General features: G+C 39.1%; 1 protein-coding gene across 18 annotated transcripts in view; it reads left to right on the top strand.

Annotated features, from left to right (window-relative positions):
• TENM2 (teneurin transmembrane protein 2) overlaps positions 1-24790 on the top strand; it is a 795537-nt gene that overhangs the window by 243243 nt on the left and 527504 nt on the right. For 2 of the 18 annotated variants that reach the window (XM_083481490.1, XM_083481493.1), the window contains exon 1: positions 18332-18710. The exons of 14 other annotated variants lie outside the window; for them this stretch is intronic. The gene's annotated coding sequence lies outside the window, so the exon portion shown is untranslated. Of the gene's footprint in view, positions 1-17962; positions 18711-24790 lie in introns of those variants that run through there. 2 more of the 18 variants (XM_083481497.1, XM_083481498.1) reach the window with 2 other exon arrangements.

Here is a 24790-nt window from a genome sequence, read left to right on the forward strand (position 1 = left end):
CTGATTGTTTATCTTTCTACTTAAGTGCACCCTATAGTCCACTTAAATATATGTCTAAAACGTAAATTTACCATAGTAAATGAATATATATCTATATCTATCTATCTATCTATCTATCTATCTATCTATCTATCTATCTATCCCCTCCGGTAAATGATAGTATTTACAGTATGTTTTGCATTCATTGCATTCTTAGGGTCAGACTAGGTGTAAAATCTGTAAAGTTAGATCTATCTCAGTCTTTTTCTTTCATTAAAGCAACTACAGTGCCCTCAGATATGACCCATAGTTCTGGGGAAGGAGAGGTTACCTCCCAAAGTAACCTCTCTATTAGCAGTGGAGAAGGAAAAAAGATACCTCTATTGTACCTCCATTTCCATCTGCTGTGTATACTGTTGGCATGGGAGGAGTTTATGTCAGTAATGGTGCATGAGGAAAAAGTTAACCCCTGTGGCCAGTTTTCCAATATGCAGTAGATTCTTTCAGCAACAGAAACAGTTTTAGATGATCAAATGATGTGTCTTCTATGTCATGCCTAATGTGGCCCTTATTGGCTGCCTAGGCTTTTATCTGGTAGGATTAAAAACTCTGCTATATAAGAGTGTGCAAACAATACTGCACTGCCCATCAAGTAAGCAATTTTTCCCCCTGCGGTGTGGTATAATACTGCTTTGTGGAGAAACTGAATTAGTGGCCAACTTACTGTTCTGACTATGCACACATATTTCTTTTCAGCTAGGCAAGTTTGTATTAATAATGCTTCTTTGGGGAATAGTGACAAAGTGCCAGGATGTCTAGAGTAAATTTTCTATTGATCAGCAAGACCCAAATTCACTCCAATTCGATATTATTTATGTTGGTAATTACTAAATAGAGTAGGCAGAGCCTGGACTGGAACCAAGATTGACATTCAGGCTTAATACTATAATGAGGCTTTAATAAACCAGTAATAGGCAGCTTCACAAAATGAAATGAGCAGTGATCACAAACACATAAATCAGTTGTGCAGATCTTAAATACATAAATGGTATTGATTTTTAAAAAATACTTATTTTTTGGTCCAAATATAATTATAGACCAAGATAGCATTGCTTGATATGGCAACAGACCTTCGCAAAAAATAAAAAATTAAAAATGCAAATATTGAAAAATGATACACTATGAACATTCTTGCATTTTTTTTAAAAAGAAGCTTGGAGGTACACAAGGAAGGCAGAAGGGGTTATTTATGATGTCAACTGTACTATGTCAGAACCCATCTGGTATCATACCACCAAGAGGTTGAGCTCCAGGGGTCATCAGTTTTATTTGTGGGGGAGACAGATGTGAGAAACCCTGTTAAAGATACATTCAGGTCCAGTTCCAGAGGCGCTAGTTGAAAGTCAAAGGGGGCAGAGTTACATAATGTAGTCTAATGCAGGTGCTCAGGTATCAGATTCCAAAAGGGGAAGGCGCAAAGGGCATTTTCTGTTGAAAAAAGTTGCTCCTCAGGGTGGAGATATGCAGGGCCAGGCCTTGAGATCCACTGATGGAGTTCTCAACTAAGTGACAGGAGTTGAAGTGTAGCATAGTTGGCACTCTTGAGCTTAGTCTGGCTTTTGATTGGATTCTTGAGGTGCCTGGCTACGAGAAACCCTGGGCTGAGAACACCCCTAATGCCTTACAGCTTTCAGCAGTTAAACCTTGCCACAACAGCAGTGTCAATGAGAAAATGGGTAAGTAAAATCCATAGAATGGTATGCACTTCTGGAATGGGACTTTTCCTCCTCTCCTCCCCCTATATATGCTACACAGCCTTCCTAGGGGTTGGGGAAACATATTCCTAAAACCAGAGGTAGCCTAAATAATAGGTTACGCTCTGGACTAGGGTCACTGGAGAGAACCAGTCTAATTCCCCAGTATCCGCTGAATAAGTCTGCAGCACATTCTCTCTTCTCTGTCATATGCCTTATTCAATTTTCTTGAAGTAAGTATTGTTTGGGAGAAGTTTCAAAACATGAAAACCACTTAGTCAAAAGGTCTATTATTTTATTAGAATGCAGGTGGAGGAATAAAAGGGAAATAGTTTGTAAAACAAAAGATATTTTTTGACTCACCTACACATTTGAAATTCTAAGATCGCCCTAATCTCAGATACTCACAAAATAATTGTGAAGGGACAGTTTCCTGAAGTCGAAAGGAAGAGCTGAGAGCTGTCATAGGGCAGATAGGTGATGTTTTTGTGGTGCTCACAACAATGAAGAATGAACCATGTGTATCTTTCCGGGCAAAGCCTTGACACTTAGGGCTAGGCAGGAGCATCATAACGTTGAAAATGAGACTTTGGCAGCTGCCTAAAGATCAAAACAGGTGAGAGTTGAAGCTCAAAATCTCTTCTTTTAAGACAGGCCACTAATATGATATTCAGTTAGCTGTGGACATATTGGATAATTGGTATGTGCTGAAGAAGTTAAGTGTGTGATGGTGCAGATAGGATACTTGGAGGACAAAAACTGAATTCTAAAATTCTCCACAAGATCCATCTTAAAATCCACTCAAGTCCTCTCACGTGTTCAGTTTCCAAACTTTGCAGTTTTGGGTGGTCTTAGTTTCAGTAGTTGTCATAAACAAGGGTTCCAACCTGGACTGTGCATCAGATAGAGGTGTGATATTTTAATTTTAAACTATTTTAATTTATTTCTACATTTTATTGCTCGCATGAATATGTCTGCATATTAGAGCACTAATAGCATTTACTAGACCTATATTAATGTTTGCCCTAATCTAGCAAGGAAGATCCATGTTCAGTAGCAGCATCTTGCTCATGTAGCCGGTGCTGATGCATGTCTGAATGTGCACTGCATTTTTAAATTGATTTGTTTCTTTTAAAACTTATATAAAACATTAAGCATCAGTACCTGAAGACTCTTCATTGGCAGGGTGTTCCACAGAGTGTTTTCCACTGCAGAAAAAAATCCCTAATCCTCAGGTCTGTCCTGCTGAGGCGCTGGAGCAGTACATCAGATGAAAACCAGAGCATTAAGGGGAAAATATATGAAAGAAGGTGGTCCTGCAATATAATGCTGCTCTCAATCCTATAAATGGCCGAGATACATATTTCATACACATGTAGACACATTTTGATACACAGACTGGTATTGTACAATTGCATTAGGTTGTGCATACACATACAGCTATATGAAAGCAGTTCCCTGCAACTAGAGAGGGTCAAGAGGGTTTCCTTCCCTTGTATGCTATCTGGGAGTTTTCCCGACTCTCCAAAGTGGATTTGGAGGAGGCACAAGAGGCATAGGGAGAGAGGAAGGGGCCCCGTGGTGCTAGTGTGGCTTACACTAGTGGAATGAGTTTGTTGATTCCAGGCCATTGTATGTACAGGCACAAGTATGTAAACATTGAATAGATGGTATAACAGATTATAACACTTTTATTAGTATTTGTGTTTGATTTATTTTATACACACACACACACACGCGCGGCCTAGTAGGAAAACTTCATTAATTAAAATTTTATAGAGGTCATGTGCTCATATCTGGATATCTTATTTGTGATACATTTGCAAAATATTAAATGTGAAACTGTCAATTAAATTCACATATATAAACATACAAAACCTCTGAGAAATATCAAATGTGACAGGTAATATAGCATTAAACATTTTTTGAAAAACAATTGGATGTCTGGATTCTGACAAATCAGTTGGGAGAGGGTTTCTTAGAAAAAACATAAGAAATTATGCTGACACAATTTACTTTTGCTGATGAGGCACTGGTAAAGCAATGATGCAAGGAGCCACCTTAGACTAGTGTAGAACAATCAACTTCATTGCCATTGCACTAGCATAATTGGTGACTAGTGTCTAATTGGTCTGATCAGCTGTGATGGTAAATTATTTATTTTTATTAAGAGATAGAAGCAAGGGCCACTTTCGTGGTTGTCCTAACTTGCAAATTGCACTGTTCTTAGCTTCACTCTGAAGGCTTGTGGTGTAAGCTTGTATACTGACTGTCTAATGGTAGTATCTACATATTTTAATGAGGAGGGGAATACAGAAAAGTGTATATATGCTGGCTCTTCATAAATCTACCTCATGCATTCTTCCTCTTGAAAACTGAATTGTTTCTTTTCATTAACATATGATAACTGGAATAGGTTTCGTATCACTATCCACCATTCCCATTTGGCTTGACATTTGCAGAGTTCAGATGCAGCGCTAATAATCTTTCTGTGCTGCTCACTCTAATGATGTCCATACAGTAAATGAGATGTGAGTACTGCCACCCTAATGAAAAGTATATGTGGGGCCAGAGGGGGGGGGGAGAGGGAAGAGACCTGCTTAATTACAAAAAAACCCCAAAACTGTTGTGGGAATGAGTTGTTAGAAACATAATTGTTCTGATTGATTACTGAGATGTTAGAGAACTTATTTATGTATTTGTTTCTCTGTACATCTGTCTCCTTCCTTTGCTGCCTGTGTCGCTGATTTGCTGAAGTCACTTGTGTAATACTTTATTCTCCAACTGAATCCATCTTTTTATTCACAATAGACAGAGGAGGGCAATGTTAAAGTTATTTCAGAGTCTTATCTCACACAAATCCTGAACGTGTTGCAGATGCCTAAACTCACAAATAATTGCTGCAAGCAAAACATTGTTCCACCACATTATATCATCCAAATGTCTAGATCTCACTTGATATTATTCAGTAATTCAACACATGATAGAGCAAGCAAAATAAGGTAAGCAAAAAAGTTTGTTTGTTTGCTTTCTAGATAGGAGTCTTTTTGTCCTCATCTTTCCCCAGAAGATCTTTAATAATAAATGGTTTTAGAGGGGCTTGCAGGAAGAGAAAAAGGAGCAAATATTTTCCCTTCAGAGCTCAGGTTTAAGAAAAGAAAGTAAATAATTAAGAAGTGTGGTGGCTGGAAATGCTCATAACTCTTCCACCATTTAATCTTTGACTTGTAGGCAGAAGTACATAATTGCCCTCAGTAACCCACAGGAGTGCTGACCACTTGCAGAATCCCAGTCCAGCTAATGGGAAAAAGTCAGTCATCTGCCCTGTACCAAGACAAAACTTAGGCTATTTTCACAGATGATGTTTAAATCAGTTTTTGTACTTCCTCACATAATATGGATGTGCATTGGATAGAATTCAGATTCAGTTTAATACACCTTGGAACTTAAAAAAAAGTGAGCTTAACAAGCAACTCTTAAGGTTTCATCTTTGTTGTTCATTCTTTTTCCTTTCTTTGAGTATTTTCTAGCAATCTTTGGATCTATGTTTTTATCTTATTTATTTACTCACTCTACATTATTTACTTTTAAGAATACAATAAAAAATACCACTTTAAGAAAGGGGTACATTTTGTAATGCAGACACCATATGCACTGCCAGCCTGAAACTGCCTCTGGGTGGCAAGAGCTCCTTGCAGCAAGCCATTTTGTACATACTGGTTTGTCATATAGATCAGCCCTGACCTCTTAATTTGGCTGCATGCTATGAAAAGCCACGGGAAAGGATATTTGCCAGTGAAGAATAAAAGCCACAAGGTGTATGGAACAGTTTCGTGTGGACTCCTTTTGGTTGTTGTATTGTGAGAAGCAGTCCTCAGCGTGGCTCATGAAAGTGTCCTTTACTTAGAGATCAATCTTGGGCAGTTCTGTTCATGTCCTTTTAGTTTCAGGAACACAAACAAACATTCCAAATCTAGTAAAAAAAACAGGAAATGTGTCATTCTCTTATGTAACTCTGTACCACCACCACCCCAGTCAGGAACATGCGTGTTATGATTAGGGATGAGGGACAAATTCGATTTAGTTCTTATTGAAAGCTGAATCTACCAAATTCATACTTTCTGAAACAATATGAGAACCAAAATACAGCCACCCTTCAAAATTCCACGATTTCAGACAAGGAAACCGTTCTCAGCACTACCTGGAAATGCTGGTGACTGAACCTGAGACCTCATGCATAGAAAGCAGATGCTCAACCACTGAGTTACAGCCCTTCCCCAGTACCATCACATTCTGTCTTGAACATCACCTTGAAATTCAATAATTTCTTATGCTTCAGATAGACAAACACCTGAGCAAAGGAAAGACCTATGTTTCTTCTTAGCTTTTCATATTGTTAGGTGATTTGAGACACTTAGCTCTATTTCTCAATGCCATCTCACTAAGGAGGCTATGCAGGCCTGGACCAGGACCTGGATACAGTGGTGAGCTAGATTAGAGTGAATAAAGTAAGTTTGAATTCCAGCAAGTGCTGTGGATGAGTGGTTCCTCTATCTGAAAAATGGACCTGTTTACTAGAGGCCCAGCTGACCCCTGTGGCTAGGAGCACCTTCCCAGAGTCTCATCAGATGTGGCAGTGGTAGCCATTCCTGGAGCTTGATATCTTGACCGCAGTAATTCAGACATTGGTAACTTCAAGACTGCATTACTGCAGAGCAATCTATGTGGGGCTTTCCTTGCAATTTGTCTGGAATCTGCAGTTACTACAGAATGTTGCAGTTTGGTTGCTGACCCAAATGAGATTCTGCTAGCATAGTACACATCTGCTCAAAGTTCTGCACTAGCTGCCAATTTGCCACTGGCCCACATCCAAGGTCTCCAAGTATATGCAGCCCTTAACAGCTTGGAACTTGTTTAGCTGAGGGATTGCCTTGCCCCCTACATGCCTACTGAACCACTTTGATCTGCGGAACTTAAACACTTGCAAGTACCATATGACATTTTCTCTGTATATGGTTTCCGAACAGCTTAGTTCTTGAACGTTTTGGCTCCCGAATGTAGCAAACCTGGAAGTCAGGTTCCGGTTTGCAAACTATTTTTGGAAGCTGAACGTCCAACGGGCCTTCCGTGGTTTCCAAACATTTTGGAAGTTGAACAGACTTCCAGAATGCATTCCATTGGACTTCCAAGGTACGGTTGTATCTGCAAGGACTTGGGCTTCCTGTGTGGCACCACCTGTGCTCTTCTAAAGAAGAAACAAATGTAAATACAGTGGTACCTCGGGTTAAGTACTTAATTCATTCCGGAGGTCTGTTCTTAACCTGAGGCACCACTTTAGCTAATGGGGCCTCCTGCTGCTGCCGCGCCGCTGGAGCACGATTTCTGTTCTCATCCTGAAGCAAAGTTCTTAACCCGAGGTAATATTTCTGGGTTAGCGGAGTCTGTAACCTGAAGTGTATGTAACGTGAAGCGTTTGAAACCCGAGGTGCCACTGTAGTAATTAATCAGCCTAGGAATTGCATCACTCAATTTGTCAAGTTCTATGTTAGGAGCTTGAAACATACACAATGGTGGGAGAGGTTTTCAATATCATCTGATATTTATCTGATAACTGGAAACATTCTGTTTGTGTCAGGCATTTTTGCATAGTGTTCACCGTGTGCGAACCTTTTCATTACGTTTGAACTGTGTGTTTCTTGTTTGTTTGCTACCAAGCATATGGCAGCTTCCCACCATCCCAGTTGGGCATTGTAGCACCCACCTGCAAGTCCATAAAATGTCCTTGGAAAAGGCAGAGCCCTTTGCAACAGAAGATTGCCATGCCAAAGGAACTAAGAGCACTGCTGTGCCATATGACAGGATACTAATGTCAACATAAATTAATATCAGGAAGGCAGAAATAATTATAACAAAGATATAGTGCTAGAAAAGTTGTGCTTTACAGAATTTGAAATGAAACTGGTTAAGATACCATGACTCCATTTAGACAAAGAATGCAGAGCCAGAGCTCCTTCAACTGTTGTTGGACTCCCAGTTTTCATTGGCCCCAGCCAGCGTGGCCAGTGGTCAGGATGTTGGATTGGTAGTCAAATAAGATCCGGAGGGCCACAGGTTCCACATTTCTGATTCAGGCCTGTTCCCAAAAGCTTAAAGAGGGATGAGTCAGAAAGATCAGGGAATGGTGTTTACTGATGTGTTTACATTTTTACTTTTACTGTAGTATTGTCTTTTTAGGTTGTCTGCCACATATACATTTATGGTTTTGCTTTAAATGGCCTGGGTCTAAGGTAACTGAAGGCTTGCCTCTTTCTTTTTGCTATCTGCATTTCTAAATTCATTGGGCGAAACACTGCCTTTCTGGTGTTAGGCATTTGGCTAAAAGAAAGAGGGCTTTCTCATTGCCGGTGTCTACTTTGAAGGACGTTCTGCCAAAGGACACCTGCCAGGCACATTCACTTTTCAAAGACACAGTGCTTTTTTTCTAGAAAAAAAGGTGCAGGAACTCATCACAAACAGACCTTTGTACAAGTAGTAGAGGTGACTTCCTCTGTGCAGAGGTTCCGTTTTGGGCCCCTGCGGGCATATGCAAAATTGCATATAATGGGCAGCACCCTGGAGAGTCCTAGTGGCTCAAAGAGGAGACCCACCCCAGAGCCCAAAGAGGGCGGCTTGCAGAGCTGATGTGCAGGGAGGCTTCTTCCCTGTGCCTCAGCTCTGACAGTCCATGGAACAGCCTTGCCTCTTTGGCTTGCGCACAAGCAGGAGAGACAGGGCAGCTTGCAGAGCTGATGCACTGGGCTTCTTACTGTGCATTAGCTGTTAGCCGGGAGACTGAAGAACCCTTCTGGGCCTCCAGCTCACAAGGAGACCTTCTCTGGAGCCCATGGAGGATGTCCCCTTCATGTTCTGGGGAGGGTCCTCCTTGGGGAGGGATGAGGTGAGAGGTGCTGGAACTGTGGTCCGGCACGTTCCAGCTCAAAAAAGCCCTGCGAAGACCGATAAAGACTTTTCCTTCTTGTAGGAAACCAACAAGAACCATGAATGATGGTAGACCCCCTTAATAGAATTCCTACCCTTACACAGGTTGTGAAGCCCAAAGTTCTATGTCTTTATCAAGTAATGATATGACTGTGGAAAAAAACAAAGAATAAATGCTTCCTATAGCGACCTTGCTTGCTTGTGTGAATTGTCATATTCAGAGTGTGCCATGCTACACATACATTCCTCCCCAAACACTCTATAATATATATCTAAATAGTATTTAGGTTTTAATATTTAATAGGTTTATATTGATACTTCCTTCCATTAACCTAAAAGTGGATGAATTGAATAGTTTTTTCTGTTGAGACTAGGTATAGATTAATATGCTAGTCAACTATAAATGCAGAGAACAGGGCATTATGAGTAGGTTTATAATTTTGGGTGATTGCCAACAATAGATTTTGCTTGCTATCCTTCAGTGGTTGTATTTATCAAGTGAATGCATTATCCTCACATTTGATTCCATATATTAGGTGTAGAGAACATCTTAGCTCCTACGCAAGTGGTATGCATGATATTCATGCACTGGTCATCTGCCAGACTGTTTTGTGCTACTCATCCTGTTATTAAACTGAAACTTGGGGGTGATTTAAGAGTGTGTGATTGTCTCTTGAAATAATTGTGCATATAAAGGGTACAGAAAATATTTGCTAAAGTGAAACTGCTTTTGAGAACGTTTAAGTTGCAACTGAATACTAAGGGTGCAAATGGCAGCACATAGACCCACTACATAGAAGCCAGTATAGTCCACACTGCCAGTAGTATGGCCAAGCTATTCACTCTAAGCAGAGAACCTCCTCCAGAAACAATTAGAATGACCAAAATGTGTTTCAGAGATTTCAAGCTAAAGTCATTCTTTTCAAAATAGTTTTTCACCCATGATTTCTGCATCTTGGCTTTAGTTCTGTTAAATAAACCATGACACAGTGTAACATATCATGTGTTATTGTTCACCTGAGGTTGTATTTACCTAATTTTAAGACCTGCTAAGAAACAAATGATTGCTATTATGTCCTGATATGTAAAACCACAGAATTCAAAGAGGGTGCACTTTCTTTTTCCCATGACTGTATTTGTTATTTTATAGAAACAATATGATCTGTGTTGGTGTGTGTGAAATTGATATCTTCCAATGCGGCATACATTGTCTTGCCTTGAGAAATTTCACATTCACTTATATGCATATTATGGAATTTCAATTGCAGTATTGGTGGATTTTATTGCCTATGAAAATACTGAATTTTCAGGCTTTATCCTATTCCAGATTCATAACAGCTTAGTAGTGAATGGTGAAATGTCTATGTTCTTCAAAAAAATATTCACGAAACTGCATGAATTGGACAGATACTCATCCTAAGGCTGTTTAGTATACCTCAAACTTTTATCTACCAAGATTCCTAGAACCCAGGCAAGAGCTCAGCTGGTATAACACAAGACTCTTAATCTCAGGGCTATGGGTTTGAACCCCACGTTGGGGAAAAGATTCCTGCACTGCAGGGGGTTGGACTAGATGATCCTAATGGTCCCTTCCAACTCTACAATCATAGGATATTATTAAGTGTGTTCAACTACAAGACCATAATGGAGATGGGTCATAGCTTAGCGATAATGCATGCTTGGCGTGCAGTAGGTCGCATGTTCAATGCCTGACATATCCAGGTAGGGCTGGGAATAGGAAACCCCTCCCAAAAAACACCTCCTGTCTTAAACACCGGAGAGTTGCTACCAACCTGAGCAGACAGTACTGAGCTAAACTAACCAATAGTCTCAACCTTGTGAAGGCATTTTACATACTCACCCTCATACTCCACTATACATATTACAGTGGTACCTCGGGTTAAGAACTTAATTCGTTCTGGAGGTCCGTTCTTAACCTGAAACTGTTCTTAACCTGAAGCACCACTTTAGCTAATGGGGCCTCCTGCTGCCGCTGCGCCGCGACTGCGTGATTTCTGTTCTCATCCTGAAGCAAAGTTCTTAACCCAAGGTACTATTTCTGGGTTAGCGGAGTCTGTAATCTGAAGCGTCTGTAACCTGAAGTGTCTGTAACCCAAGGTACCACTGCATGTTGTTATGGTTACTGCACTGGAGATCCTATATTTGAAAAGGAAATCCCATTAATTTTCCTGCTTTTGTCTCTCACTCTCCTGTTAGTCTTACGAGAGCTCAGGAAGTTCGACTTTCATGTTTCCCTGTCACAATGTTTCAGTTGCAATACTTCATGTCAGCCTTCAGTATGTCACTGTGCGCCATTTCCTTACAACCTCTCAATAAAGTTATGGCATCTGTTCACCTGAACATTTACCCTCCCACTCACGCCTACTTCCACCTGCCTACTGAAAAAAATATAAAAAGAATAATTCACAGGAATCTTTTTTTCAAAATATAAAAATAATGTACTCAGTGAATCTGGCTGTGACAAACACAAGCTTAATCAGTAGTTTTTGCAAATAATTACCCTTTTAATGGATTCAAGAAAAATAATAATACACAAATGGGAAAATGTCCTCAAGAGGCAAAAGAATGATAACTTTAAGCCCTTTAAAAGTTGGAGACATGGTTTTTAAAAATTCACCATTTTAAAACAATAGGTGGAATTCCTTTGCAGGATTAATTTGCCATCCCATTTGTTTTACTAGTCCCTTAAGATCAGTTTATCTGCCAATGTTATGCTTCATTCTTAAATGCTGATAGCCTTCCTGAAATAGTGTTTCTGGGAATGGAGTTTCAAGATAGCCTTTTTGATTCTCCATGCTGAGTGAGATAAATGTAAAATTTTTACAATTGTCAATTACATCCTAGGTTAGTTGACTTGGCTTTCTTCACTCGTATATGTGGCTTAGACGTGGTACGGGGAATAGAAATGGTGCAACCATGATTTTTACAACTGTAAAAACTGTATTTTCCTTAAATGAATATATTTTACTATTCAAAAATATAAATACATTTCAGTAAAAATATAAAGGACATGGGAAATTTAATTTCCTTTTATACTTTTTTTTTTTGAGATTTTAAAAGGCTGGGCAAATAAATAAAAACTACTTAACTTGGCCCCAACAAGAATGCTATGTTAGTGCCAGTCTTACTTCCTTTTGGAGGGTATTCCAAAGCCAGGATTCCCCTGCTAAGAAAGTCCCCTCCAAACCACTGAGCCTCGCGCTTGTCAATTGGAAGGTCGGCGGTTTGAATCCCCGCGACAGGGTGAGCTCCTATTGTTCGGTCCCAGCTCCTGCCATCCTAACCAGTTCGAAAGCACGTCAAAGTACAAGTAGATAAATAGGTACTGCTCTGGCGGGAAGGTAAACGGCGTTTCCGTGCACTGCTCTGGTTCACCAGAAGCGGCTTAGTCATGCTGGCCACATGACCCAGAAGCTGTCTGCGGACAAACACTGGCTCCCTCGGCCAGTAAAGTGAGATGAGCGCCGCAACCCCAGAGTCGTTGGCGACTAGACCTAATGGTCAGGGGTCCCTTTACCTCTACCTTACATGGGTAAGTACACAAAGCACCTCTCTTATATACAGAACCCAGATAAGGTTCTCATTCGAGACCTTAATGTACAGGCAGCTTGATATATGCAAAAAGGTGCTTCAATACTGTAATGGTTCTAGGGGTTGCTCGTGCGTAAATCGTCGCCACACCTGGCTGGGTTGCCTGGGTGAACCCTTTCTGTCTGGACAGCCACTCGCCCGTGGCTGTCTCAGTCGCTGGCAGAATCCGTCAGTGGGCGTTTCTTGAACTTCTTCCAGCAAAGAAGCTCTTTGACGCCTAGTCTCCGCCTAGTCTCCCTGCGCAGAAGCCTTCTGCACAGGGAGGGTGTGGGCAGCGGAGGACCCGTGCTCTCCCCGCTGGTCCCCGGCGAGGAGTCGTGGAGCCTCCTCGCTGATTCCCCCATCTGCCCCCCTTCTCCACTGGTGCTACGCTGATTTCCTTCCCCAGAAGATGTGCTGCTTCTCTCCCTCCCCGCTCTCCGGAACCCCTCTGGAGCCCTCCTTCTCCCTCAGGCTCCGATGGCAGTTCCCTGACAAATACATATTTGGGTCCTTAGCAATTGAGTTTACCTTTAAAGGTAAACACAAGCATTTTTAATTGAGTTTGGAAACAAATAAAAACAGTGTAATTCCTTCAGAATAGATGTAATATGATTCTATCTAGACTAACCAGTCAGAATTCTGTGCTAATTGCATCTTCCGAACCAGCAGCCACATGTGCAATGCATTGCATTTATCCAACTGGAAGGTTGAATTACCATAGCCAGGTTATTTTTGTCCAGGAAAGGCTATAGCAGACAAGCCAGCCAAAATTGGCAAAAGGTGATCTAAGGCTACTTGGATCTATAATTACAGTGTTGGAGTTGTATGCTTATTCCTTTGGTGGGAATGCAAACCCACCAGTACTATTTGCACACCCAGTTCCTAGTCCTGGGAAGCACCTACTCTGCCTTGTCAGGGTTCAGCTCCAGTTTATTGATCCTCATGTAGTTCATCACCAAGTCCTGATAGTGGTTCAGCATTTCTACAGCCTCACCTGATCAAGGTGACAAGGAGAAATAGTTGCCCTGTGACACCTAACTCCAAATTCCCAGGTTATTTCAACAAGCCATTTTATATAGATTTTTTTTTAAAAAATGGGTGATTAGATGGAAACTTATGGGACTCTATAAATCAAATGCCATGAACTGAGCAAAAACCAAAACCAATCTTACCTTCCGAAACTGACCTTGCGCATATGTACAGAACCAACTGATTTTGAAAATTATTGTCTTGTGTCCTTATTTCACACTTGACCCTTCTGAATGGATATTGCAGTGCAAAAGTGATATTAGTGGCTGCATTCACCCATAACACTAGTGTCATGAGGATGAATCTATACAAGTCCCCCTTTCCTGTCTGATGTAGAATTGTTTTTGTTTACACATGTAAACTTCTTAAAACAAAATGTAGTGGAGGGAAATGCTTAATTACTGTGGTGCTTGCAAATCTTAACCAGGCAATTCATTTGATAGTTTAACCTTTCCAGTGTAAATTATTGTTTGAGATACACCATTTAGTCTTCTGTAAAAGTGTTTTTTTTTCCTACTTGCCTGAGTGACAAAAACATGTCACATATTTTATTTTATCCTGGGGTTACAACACAGTGTCTGTATAAACAGATGTATTTTATATCAACATCATAAATAATAGAATTCAGATACTAATTAAAATATTATAGCAGGAGAATCTAATATTTCATTTACACTACCCTGCTTAATGTGTAAGTATAACAATAGTGTGAATGGGATTTCAATTCAAGGAATCTACTTGAGGTCATAAAAATCTTACAGGGAATGGGGAGTAGAGTGGCTGAGCTCTGCTGAATTAGATCCTATTACCCTGCACTAATTAAAACAAAAGTTTCTAGCATGAAAGAGGTCTAAGTGACAGTATTTTAATAAGCAATGGTTGGTTTGTGTTACATAATAGTTACAGCATACAATCTTTCTGTGCTAACCTTATCGTACTTACTAAATGCTTGTACAAGTAGTACACACTTGTAACAGAGCCACATATTATCTTAATAAGAAGTATAAAGCTAGGATTAAATTTCATTCATCTCTTTAGCTAATGCATTTCTAAAATCAAGTTAAATAAGCAGTTGGCTGAGCACACAGGTCACGTTAATAAGTTCTGAGTCCAAGATTTAAGGCGGAGAATCTCTTGATTCCTTTATGGCCATTTGAAGATTATATAAAGAGCTGTATAACCATAATTTGCTTTTCTCTTTAAACAAGGAATGTTTATGAGTAAATATAGTCTCAACTCCTATAGAAATTATAATATTTAGCATTAGTATTAACCCAAATTACTTTCCAAATAGCAGATAATAAAATATAAGTCTTTTTAAATATGTAGTGTATCTCATATTTCTATGTTGCAATCTTTTATTGCAAGCCACACCCAACACAGCATAGAAAGCAAAAAAAATCCTAAAATAAAAATGTCATGATTAAAATCATCAACAGAAATGTAAGTATGCATATGTGGCTTTCAAAGTGAAATTATAGAAATAATAATAATTTGCTAGTCCATATAGTTCTTTTTCCTCCTTAATATTCAATATTCCCTTATGGATCAATTCTTCCAGGCCCAGAGTACCTTCTGCAGGGTGCTAAACTGAACTGATAGTGCACAGTAGAGGTTACAGTTTGACACTGTAAATGCTTCTGCATGCCACTTTTCATTAATGTTCCAAATGTGGATATGTTTGCCAGTGCAAGATTGTAAGATATGTTTAGTGGATAACGGCTGTTCTCTGTAAGGTATTACTCCTTTCAGCTGCTTATGATTTGATTACAGTCAAAAAGGCTTTCACAGTAGCCTTAATTATAAATGGAGCATAGTAATCTGAAACCTGACATCACACAAACTGTAATCTTCCTCTGTCAGCATCAATTTAAAGGCATTCTCCTTCCTTCCTACCGTTCTCATCTCTACCCCCCCCCCCCATTTATTTTAAATGCTGATTTGATCTTTCTGCTTATCCTTTTTTTTCTTTACGGGGTGTGTCCTACAATAATCCTTGTTTTCATTAGAAGATAGGGCAACACACACAAAAGTACTATTATCCTTAGGTGGGCACTATTCTCCCAGAATTTTCCACCATTCATTAAGCGTGTGAACTGTTCTGTCAATATTTATAATGTTAGCACAAGCCCATGATTGAGTTACAAACTTGTATTCAATTAGGGGGCATGTAATTTTGTAAATATTAATAGCATAAAATAACAAAGATTTTCCATCTGTGGTACCAGTCCTGCTCCATGTCTACCCAAATAATTTTTCCCCAGGATGATATTACAACAAAGCTAAAAGGAAGAGAAGAAATCAATGACAGGCTCTCTTTTCTATTTATGTCACCCTTTCACATTCAGCATTGTGGTTAGAGCAGCTTTAAGAATGAGTTGAGTATTTAATGGAATAGCAACAATAGTTGATGTCAATTGGAAATGAAAAGGACTAGCATAGAATTTAATCTATATTATCCCAGAAATTGGTCAGAGCATGCCCCAACCTCATTTTAGCCTTGAAGGATAGACCTGTAATAGTGTGATATATAGTTCTCCAGACATAATAGATAGAGGGTAGTCTTTCTCTGTGTTGTGGAGGATTGCTGAGAGATTGCAAAGAAGAACAAAATAAAACATCTTATAAAATAGAGAGAGTTCTGGAAATGATGGAACATTGCTGGAGGAGGGGGGAAGTAGTGCTCCAGGTATTCACAGTATTTTTAAAATCCCTACAGAAGTGCTGTCATGCTTGTATAATATGACTAGTGATGTAGTAGAGTTGTCCTCAAGTTTCCTGTTTGAACAAACACTGTTGATTACTAAAATAACACTAAATTGTTTTAATATAAAATGCAATTAAGATCTAGGGCCTCTAAGAACAGTCAACCATCTTATCAATATCTCTGGGAGACAGATGGCCCTCCTACAATTATTAACTCTTCACTCTCCCAGTAGAGTTGCATGCACTTTATCAAGGAAGTACTTGGTGTTTGTTGCCACACATTTTACTGGCACCATCCAATAGGTACCCAGCTGCTTGTGTAACCACATTTTACAGAGCTTTCTCTACCACAATGGTATAGCTGGTGGTGGTAGTATAATTTCCCAGTGTCAATGTATTGCACTTTGAACACTGAGGAATCTCACCATTTTCATAAAAATATACCCTTGGCAGAAGACATCTGGATTCCCCACAGTGACTGAGTAACTGCTGCATTTTAAACCCTCAAAAGGAACACCATTTTGGTTGTACTATGGCCCATCAACCCCCGTCTGGGCAGCCAGACAAAAGTACCTCCCCTTGGATCCCTTTAACGGATACCCTGATTCCTTGGACCGTGGTGGGGTGCTCCCAACTCTCTGTCCATCTAGACTCAGGATCCAACCTAATGCCTTATCCATCACTTGAGTCGACCCAAAACTACTCACATCTGCAACCCCAATCCCTAATGCCACTGCACACATCAAGCAACCAAACCTCATTGCCAGCTGACAAAAACACACCAAATTGGGTCTGTATAGAGCCTCATTGTCAAATCTGATGCCAGGGTGCCAAATGATCTGGTCTTGAGTGCCAACATGTGCTGCATCACCCTGTTCATTGACTCATATTACAGCAGTTCTGACCACAGAATTGTCATTACTGGGTGCATTGTGTACAATGCCTCGAGGTCCAGTACTGCTGCGAATGTGAGGTTGATGTCTTTCTAGTTTACCAGATTATTTTCACCTAGCTGAATGATTGGGGCATCTGGCAGGCTCACTACTGAATTGCATGAGGTCAGACAAGGCTTCAGGCCTTCCCATGTCATACCCCTTTGACAAAGCCATGTAATATGTAATATGGCCTCAGCCCATGTGTTCAGGCTTAGGTGTTGGCTCCATGGTGTTTGTGCAGCTTGCATCCATATCCAATATACAATGTTGTGACAGATCCACACAATCCACAGATCCACACAATCAACAGCAAGCTTTTTTAGCTCCAGCCATGCTGTTTCTCACCTTCTCCATTCTATCAGGAATGGGTGTTTGGGTCATGGAATAACCAAAAGAAATAAGTTATAGGGGTATAATTGTATAACAAACGTCTCTTTAACCCTGGATCTAGAAAACAGTGGAATTTTAAATGAAGCAAGTAACAAACATTTGTCCCTAGGGTGTAGGTTGTAGGAACATTGAGCAGGGGGAGTGGGGAACAGAAAATTGAGCATAAGGGGAGAGAGAGGGTTTCTACCTGAAGAACTGTAACACAAATAACATGATGACTTAGTTCACATGATCAAATCCTTGTTTAATATGTCAGAGTACACACAAACTCTTAGTGCCATATTTAGGGCAGTATGGGTGGATCCCTCACACAGGGTGCCAAGTCGAGGAGGTGCAAAATTGAGAAGACATAATTTAGTTGATCCATTTCGGAGTGCCAAATTTTGGGCTCCCACAGAGCATCATATGCAGATACTACATTTGACAAGCTAGGGAAAACAAGCTAGGAAGCTGCAGTCAACCATTTTGTGCAAACCAGGAACTGTGGATAATGGCCTGCAAACACCCAGGAAGTGAAAGCCAACTTAAAATCATGGTTTCATATCTTAGCTTGTTTAGAAACCATTAACCATAGTTTCCTGATTCACACCTAACAGGAAGCTATACGTAACTGCAGAATCGTGGTTTGCTTCTCCACTCACGTGACGTGAGTAGCAAAGTAAGAGCTCATGCATATCCTGATTTATTAAGCCAAATTTGATCATGTCAATGTGTTCATTGTAACACTGGAGGAAAATTATATATTACGTGTGGACCGTGTCTCAGAACATTAACAATGACAACCATGACAGAGCAGGCAGCCAAAGCCTATTTAAACTAGAGGGAGATTATTTATATGCCTTGCTGCTCACCTCCTACTGCTTAACTTCCTGCTTGGCCTAAAATGCCAAGAGATAGCTTTGGCTTTAACAGAAGCATCATGGGAATTGTAGTCATCACCACAGGGAACTCTGCTGATTATCAGTGTCCACAGCTGCCCTCTATAGGCCTACAACCTCCTGTTTTGTGCACTGGGAACAGTGTCTAAGGCAAAGGGAGGGTGGGGAGAAAAGAACAGCATTCCTTATTAACTTGAAGAGGAACACAACATATGGCTAAATAAGAAACAGGTATTTCAGCTGACAAACCTAAGCCTAAACATTATGTTGGACTGAGGAAAATACCCCGAGTCTGATTACAGGCCTACTCCTTCACCTGCATTCACCTCAAGACTTCACAGCAGCTCCATATGACATTCAACTCAGGGGATTTCTGCCAGTTCTGCCAGTGCTTACCTTGAGGACTAGTGAGAGAGGGGATTGAAGAAGCTTAAGCTTTATTTCTTACCTCCAGCCTGAAGAAACAGGTACTTTTATATTTTTATATATATAAATGGGACATCAGTTATTTGAATGATCTGATTGGTGGTGTTGGGTTAGAGCTGTGCTACCCTGTTTTGTAGTGATTAGTCAGCATGCATGAACATGCTGCACAATCACAATAAACCACAATAAGTGTTTGAAAGACTCTTTATAAATGAGATATGCAAACTCTCTCAGATTAAACCATTCTTTAGACTAATGCATAGTATCACAATAATAACTGGATCCAAATAATTTGGGTCCCAAATAATTTAGACCCAAATATATGCAGGATATCAGAGACAACCCTTGTCCAAATTCCATGTTTAGGAGAAGTATATCACAGGTATCTACAAAAAATGGAGGCCTTATCTATGATGGTGCCACAACTGTGAAATACCCTCCTGATTGTGGTACTCCTGGAACTTAAACTACTGTATTATATCTCGCACCAGATTAAAACCTGTTTATTGGCTCATGTATTTTAGATGGTGGTGTTTTTAGTTAGTTGAATGCTTTTATTTCTCTTAATTTTATTGTATCGCTGCTTGCGTTTTATATTTGTGTCCCACCCTGAAAAGTATTTTTGGGTATAGGTCAATTTATAATAATTTAAAATAAGTATATAGAACTGAGATGCTTTAAATTCTGTGCTCACAATGCACTTATGTGCTGTATTTTTAAATTGGTAGAACTGCTTGAAAGGAAATTTGTTAACGTGAAGTAATAAAAAGGCTACTTTTCATTTCCATAGCTTCAAAATATTAGGAAAGATACATTTTCTTGAAATAATAAGTGGGGATTTGATACGAATTTTTTAAGGAAAGATATCTGAAGGTTTATTAGCTTGACAATTTGATGCTACTCCTGGGGACTACACGATTCCTTGACCATTCCTTGACACTCTGAAGTCCTTGTTGTGACACGAGCTACAGGGTCTTGGATAAGTGCATAAGTGTGACACACTTAAAATTTCCCAAATTTTATTAATTTGGGAAAGAATATATTGGTTTGATATTTTCAGCCATCAAATGGCAGTCAGGACCACTATAATATGATAGGAAAATAAATGATAGCTTTCTTAAGATTTACTTGGTAAAAGACATGCCCCATTGTTCTGAAGCATCCTATAGCAGCTCAGCCCTTTATACTGTGCTTTCCCCCCTGCAGCCAGACATTTCTACTCCTTTCTTATTATGGTCTCTATGTTCTTCTGTATCTCCAGCAGAACATGTTCTTCAGTGAGGTGGTTGTTGTTTTTTGATTCCCTGGTGGGCAGGGTTTAAGCACTGTAAATCTCCCAACCGTGCCTCTCTCATTAAATATCATTGCTTACAGCCTTTTATCCCATTGTAGAAATTGCCCTGTGAGAACTGGCAATAATGAGGATGGGGATAGATCAGTCAACATGTGTCCTAGATATCTTGTCAACATTTTGCACTGTCTTCATTCATGTTTCATCATAAATTCCACAGTGACAAGCTAAAAGGTTACCATTTAAAATGGTGATTAATGTAGTTGTGTTTGAAATTAGATCCAACACACTGCAAATAATATGAACATAGATCTTATAAGTTGTTTCCAGCGCCTTTCTAAACTGGGGTACAAAGTGTGTTGCACATGTTCTTGGGTTAAAAGCTCAATGAGCATATGCTGGGGTTAATTATAATTCTCCCTATTTGAGATTACTAGGGAGGTGAGAGGGAAAAGGTTAGGAAACAGAACCACAGCTGACATTTATAAGCTTATCTTAATTAATATATCTTCTGTCCGGTGCATGAAATTACTTCCTTCTTTGCATGTGTCTGCATTAAAGCTATGTGAGCAATAAGCGTATCTGTACTTTTAGACTATAGCAGCAATACTTCCTTGTTAAATAAAATTATTTCATATACTCAAAACTGAATATAAGGCATAAAATAAACAAGACACTTTGACTGTGGTATAAGAAAGCAAAAGAGACTAGCTAAAAATGTGAATGACAGGAATGACAGAAGACTAGAAAGTGATAGAATGAGGAACCCATGTGTTTTGCTTAAAGTGTGAGACAGATCTCAGTAACAGCTGGACTTTATATTTTCAAAAAATGGAGACGCCATTGTTTCCTTATCCCATAATTCTGTGGGTGACCTGATAACTGCAGCACCTAACAGGGACTAGTTTATTGTTTGCAATCTCCATCTTAAGAATGCATTTAAATGCAGACCTCATGACTACAATATCCAACCTAATATTTATACTTTTGTTTTTGATTCCTCATCCATCTCTGTGTACCATTTAGCCTGATGAAGAGTTCTGGAAAACTTTTAAGACTTCCTATTTTGTGATATTTTGGGTGGATCTTAATATGCATATAGCCCAGTTGTGGATTTTAATATTGGCTCTTATGGACCAATGCAGCTGTATTTCCTTTTTATGCAGTTTAAAAGTAACATCCAGCTACTGGAAATATTGGTTAGTGTCATATTGATTCAGGTAAAATGAATTGAGCTAGAAAACTGGATGTTCTTGGAAGAATAGGTGACCAGTAGGAAAGCAGACCATAACCCTTCTGATTCAGCCATAGTGATAGAATTTTAGAGGAAGACAGTGTTCCTTTGACAAAATTACAATACAAGTCCTGCATGTATTCAAAACATATACCCAGCTAGATTAATATATGTATTAACATCAGCAATTAATTATTCGAAGGCATTACATTGCCTGCAACATTTGATACAACTGACAGAATTTAGCATACTGAATTAGCATATTGCAGTGTACTGCTATGGATGACCTATTTCTCTGTATCCTTTGAGAATTAAGATAGAGGAAGCTCTTGCAAGAGAATCCTTGACCTCAGCAGTTAGGCAGCAAGTCGATGGGTAGATGAAATACTGTAATCTCTATCAGGGCAGTGCAAGAGAACAGGGACGTTTGTCAGCATGAAGCAACCTTTAATTTTCTGTTTATATGACATTGACTCAGACTTGGCTCATGTTCTCCTGTATAAAACTTCATAATTGTGAAGTGCACACAAAACCACATACATACAAATTACCAAGTTTCCACATATTTTCTCACCAGAGTTGCCTTGGCAAACGTCCCTTCTGCAAATATCCGTCCCTCCAGTGATAATCTTAAGCTGAGTGCAACAGGGATGAGCCTCCATTTTTCCTCCTGAGCTATGGACTAAGATGGAGGGCATGGGGTTGTTCCTATCATGCTGGTGTCGAATGTCTGATGTCAAAGACAACACAAGGGAGGGATAAGCCCAGCCATAATTTCTGACCACTGCAAAATGAAAATATACATTCAAGTTCCTCTAATCTAGCAAGGCTGAGCCATTTAAAGGGCACATCTACTGCATACTGATCATATCAGCTAACCACCTGTTGTGAGGGGATTTTTTTACAGTATAGCAGTGAGCACAATTGTTATTTATGATGATCTCTTGATTGGTTCCCATCTAAACAACTATAATTAGAACTGCAATTGCTGCCCAATGTGGTATATATCTAGTGCCAAAAAAGTGACATCTGTGTATTGGAACCCACAATGTGCAAACACCAATCAAGCTGGATTTTCAAATTCACATTGTTTCTTCTTTTCATGATAATAGAGCACTGTGATAGCAGTTCTGGACACACACACGGTATACAGGAAAGTGAATGCTTTGGAAAAACTTGGGGATATTTTGGGGGTTGCTATTTAATATTTTCATACATGAGCTCAGCAGTTCCTGCAATAAAGTGTTTGTAACAAAGCGTTTGCAAGCTGGGTGTAATGGAGGGGGTTGGTATTGCATGGTAACAAGATGACTTTTTTCTAGTATGGTTTTTAAATGTGATATTTGGAAACCATGATTTTGGTTTTTAGGTATCTTATTTAATCCAACCATAATACAAACACTAACATTTGCTCAATCTACTTTATAAAATGTAGGATGAAGGTCTTACTTTAAGAAGGGCTTTGGTTATACAGTATGTTAAGAGAAGGAAAGTGGGTCTCATGTTGGGTTAAAGTCTGAGGTAAGAATGTGTGTATCTCCTCATGCGATAAAATGTGAGAATGCCTTTCCTGGATATTATACTGGAAGCATGAAAACTAGATGCACAAATCTCTGGCCGATCCACTTTCTGCTGACTTGCCATAATGTTGAAAGCTCCTGAGAGTAAAAGGGAGATGTTTTAAACAGGAAAGGGTTTCCTTAAAGATGTAGGTAGGCAGCTGACCCTGAATAAAGTACCCTTCACTTTCAGTTCTGACTGTGAAAAAACTACTAAAGACTCTTTCTAGCTCTTTTAACGCTGGAATCATCTTTAAAATTCAAATAAATTTTGGAAATAGAATGTGTTCTAAATAAAGCAAAAGTCATGAAGCAAACTCCTGCAGAAAATACAGAGAACAGATAAATAAAACACACATTTCTGCATATTTTCAGTTGAAAAATTATGATAACTATAAAAGTGCTTACTATAAGAAACACAAATACTGTATGTCTGTGGAATTAAAACCTGAGATGGAGTTGTAGCGTTGTAGTAGACCACATATATTGCATGTAAAACTCCCAGGTTATTTCCCTGAGTTCTTCAGGTAGGACTGGGAAATATTCCTCTTGGATACCGGTTGCCAGCCAGTTTAGAAAATATTAGACTGAAGAAACGATACAAAATATGACAAGTTTTATAGAACATGGTTCAGCTTTATTTCCTGCACATGGACTGCAGCTTCCTATGAGATACACAAACACAAACATAGGAAGCATATGGTTTACAGCTCATGGATAGTGATGATTGAGCTTAACCCATTTCAGATGACACGGTATGTCAAACCTTGGCTGAGCTCAGTGCAGTACAGGAGCAAAAGGACCAGGAAGATGCAGAGTGCCATCCCAGTAAGCCATAGGTTGACATACCATATTGTATGAATGAGGCCATTATAGATCTTTGTCCAAAATACATTCTTAGCCTTCTGAAATTTTACTTTAGTGTTAAACTAGATGTATTTTCAAGGAATAAATGAGTAACAGTATATATCTTTTTCAGCATATATATATTTCTCTTCTTAATTAATTGAACATTATAGTCTCAGAGAAGATAGTGAATGTTAAATTAAGATTCTCACTTAAGGCACTTACCTTATTTATTAATAACCTACAGAATGTTGATGCATTTTATGAGAAAGACATTTAAAAGGAGGGGAAAGGCTTTTGTAGAAGGAAAGGGCCTTACACTTAGTCAAAAATAATTTTAAAACTAAAAAATATCCATGAGGGATGGTCCAGTAAGTCCCTAATGTATGCCTTAGTTGCATAAAACTCTTCATGTGTAGGTGGGTAACCGATGGGGAGATGGATAGATCAGGCAAGTTGCTTGTGTTCTTGAAAGAAACATGGTAAAAAGCCTTCAAATTATTTCACAAAGTTAAAGAGTAGTTATCATCCAGATCACATAAAGCTAGTTTGTTTTTCTCGTGATAATTGGGAAGGGGACTGTCTTAAAGGTAATTATAAAATTTATAATTGGGTGACTTGTAAAGGCAAACTGGGAGTTTGTCTTCTGATCCCAGAACTGAACTAAACCCTGAACTCCATTGACATTTAGGCCCAACTTGTAACAGACTTGCCCATGCCATCCTCCCCACACTTTCCCACAATTTATATTTAAAATGTGAATGTTCCAGTGTTATCAACAGTAGATATTTCTCTTAAGTAGAATTCTATTGGTATATATTTTTTTCCTAAGTAAATTTGACTGACAGAATTCAATTTACATGAGATAAAATTTGGATGGATTATCTGGAAAGCATTCTTAGAATGGTACTGATGTTGAATCACTCACTACTTCTTATACTACAATTGGTGCAAGCACTATATTCATATGAATGAGCTCATTTTGTATCTCTAAGTTATTACCAGAAGCAGGATTGTCCTTAGGGTGGTATTCAATTCTCTGATTCTTCCTTTATATTTGTTCTGTATGTAATAGATAAGCACATCTAGTGCAAGAATATGTGCTTTACTTACTAGTATTTAATGATAGATAATTTAATCTTTGTACATACTCAACCAAATAGTATTCTCATTATTTATTGTACTATGAAA

The sequence above is a fragment of the Podarcis liolepis genome (assembly GCF_965112155.1).
Source record: "Podarcis liolepis genome assembly, chromosome: 2".
Taxonomy (NCBI): Eukaryota; Metazoa; Chordata; class Lepidosauria; order Squamata; family Lacertidae; genus Podarcis; species Podarcis liolepis.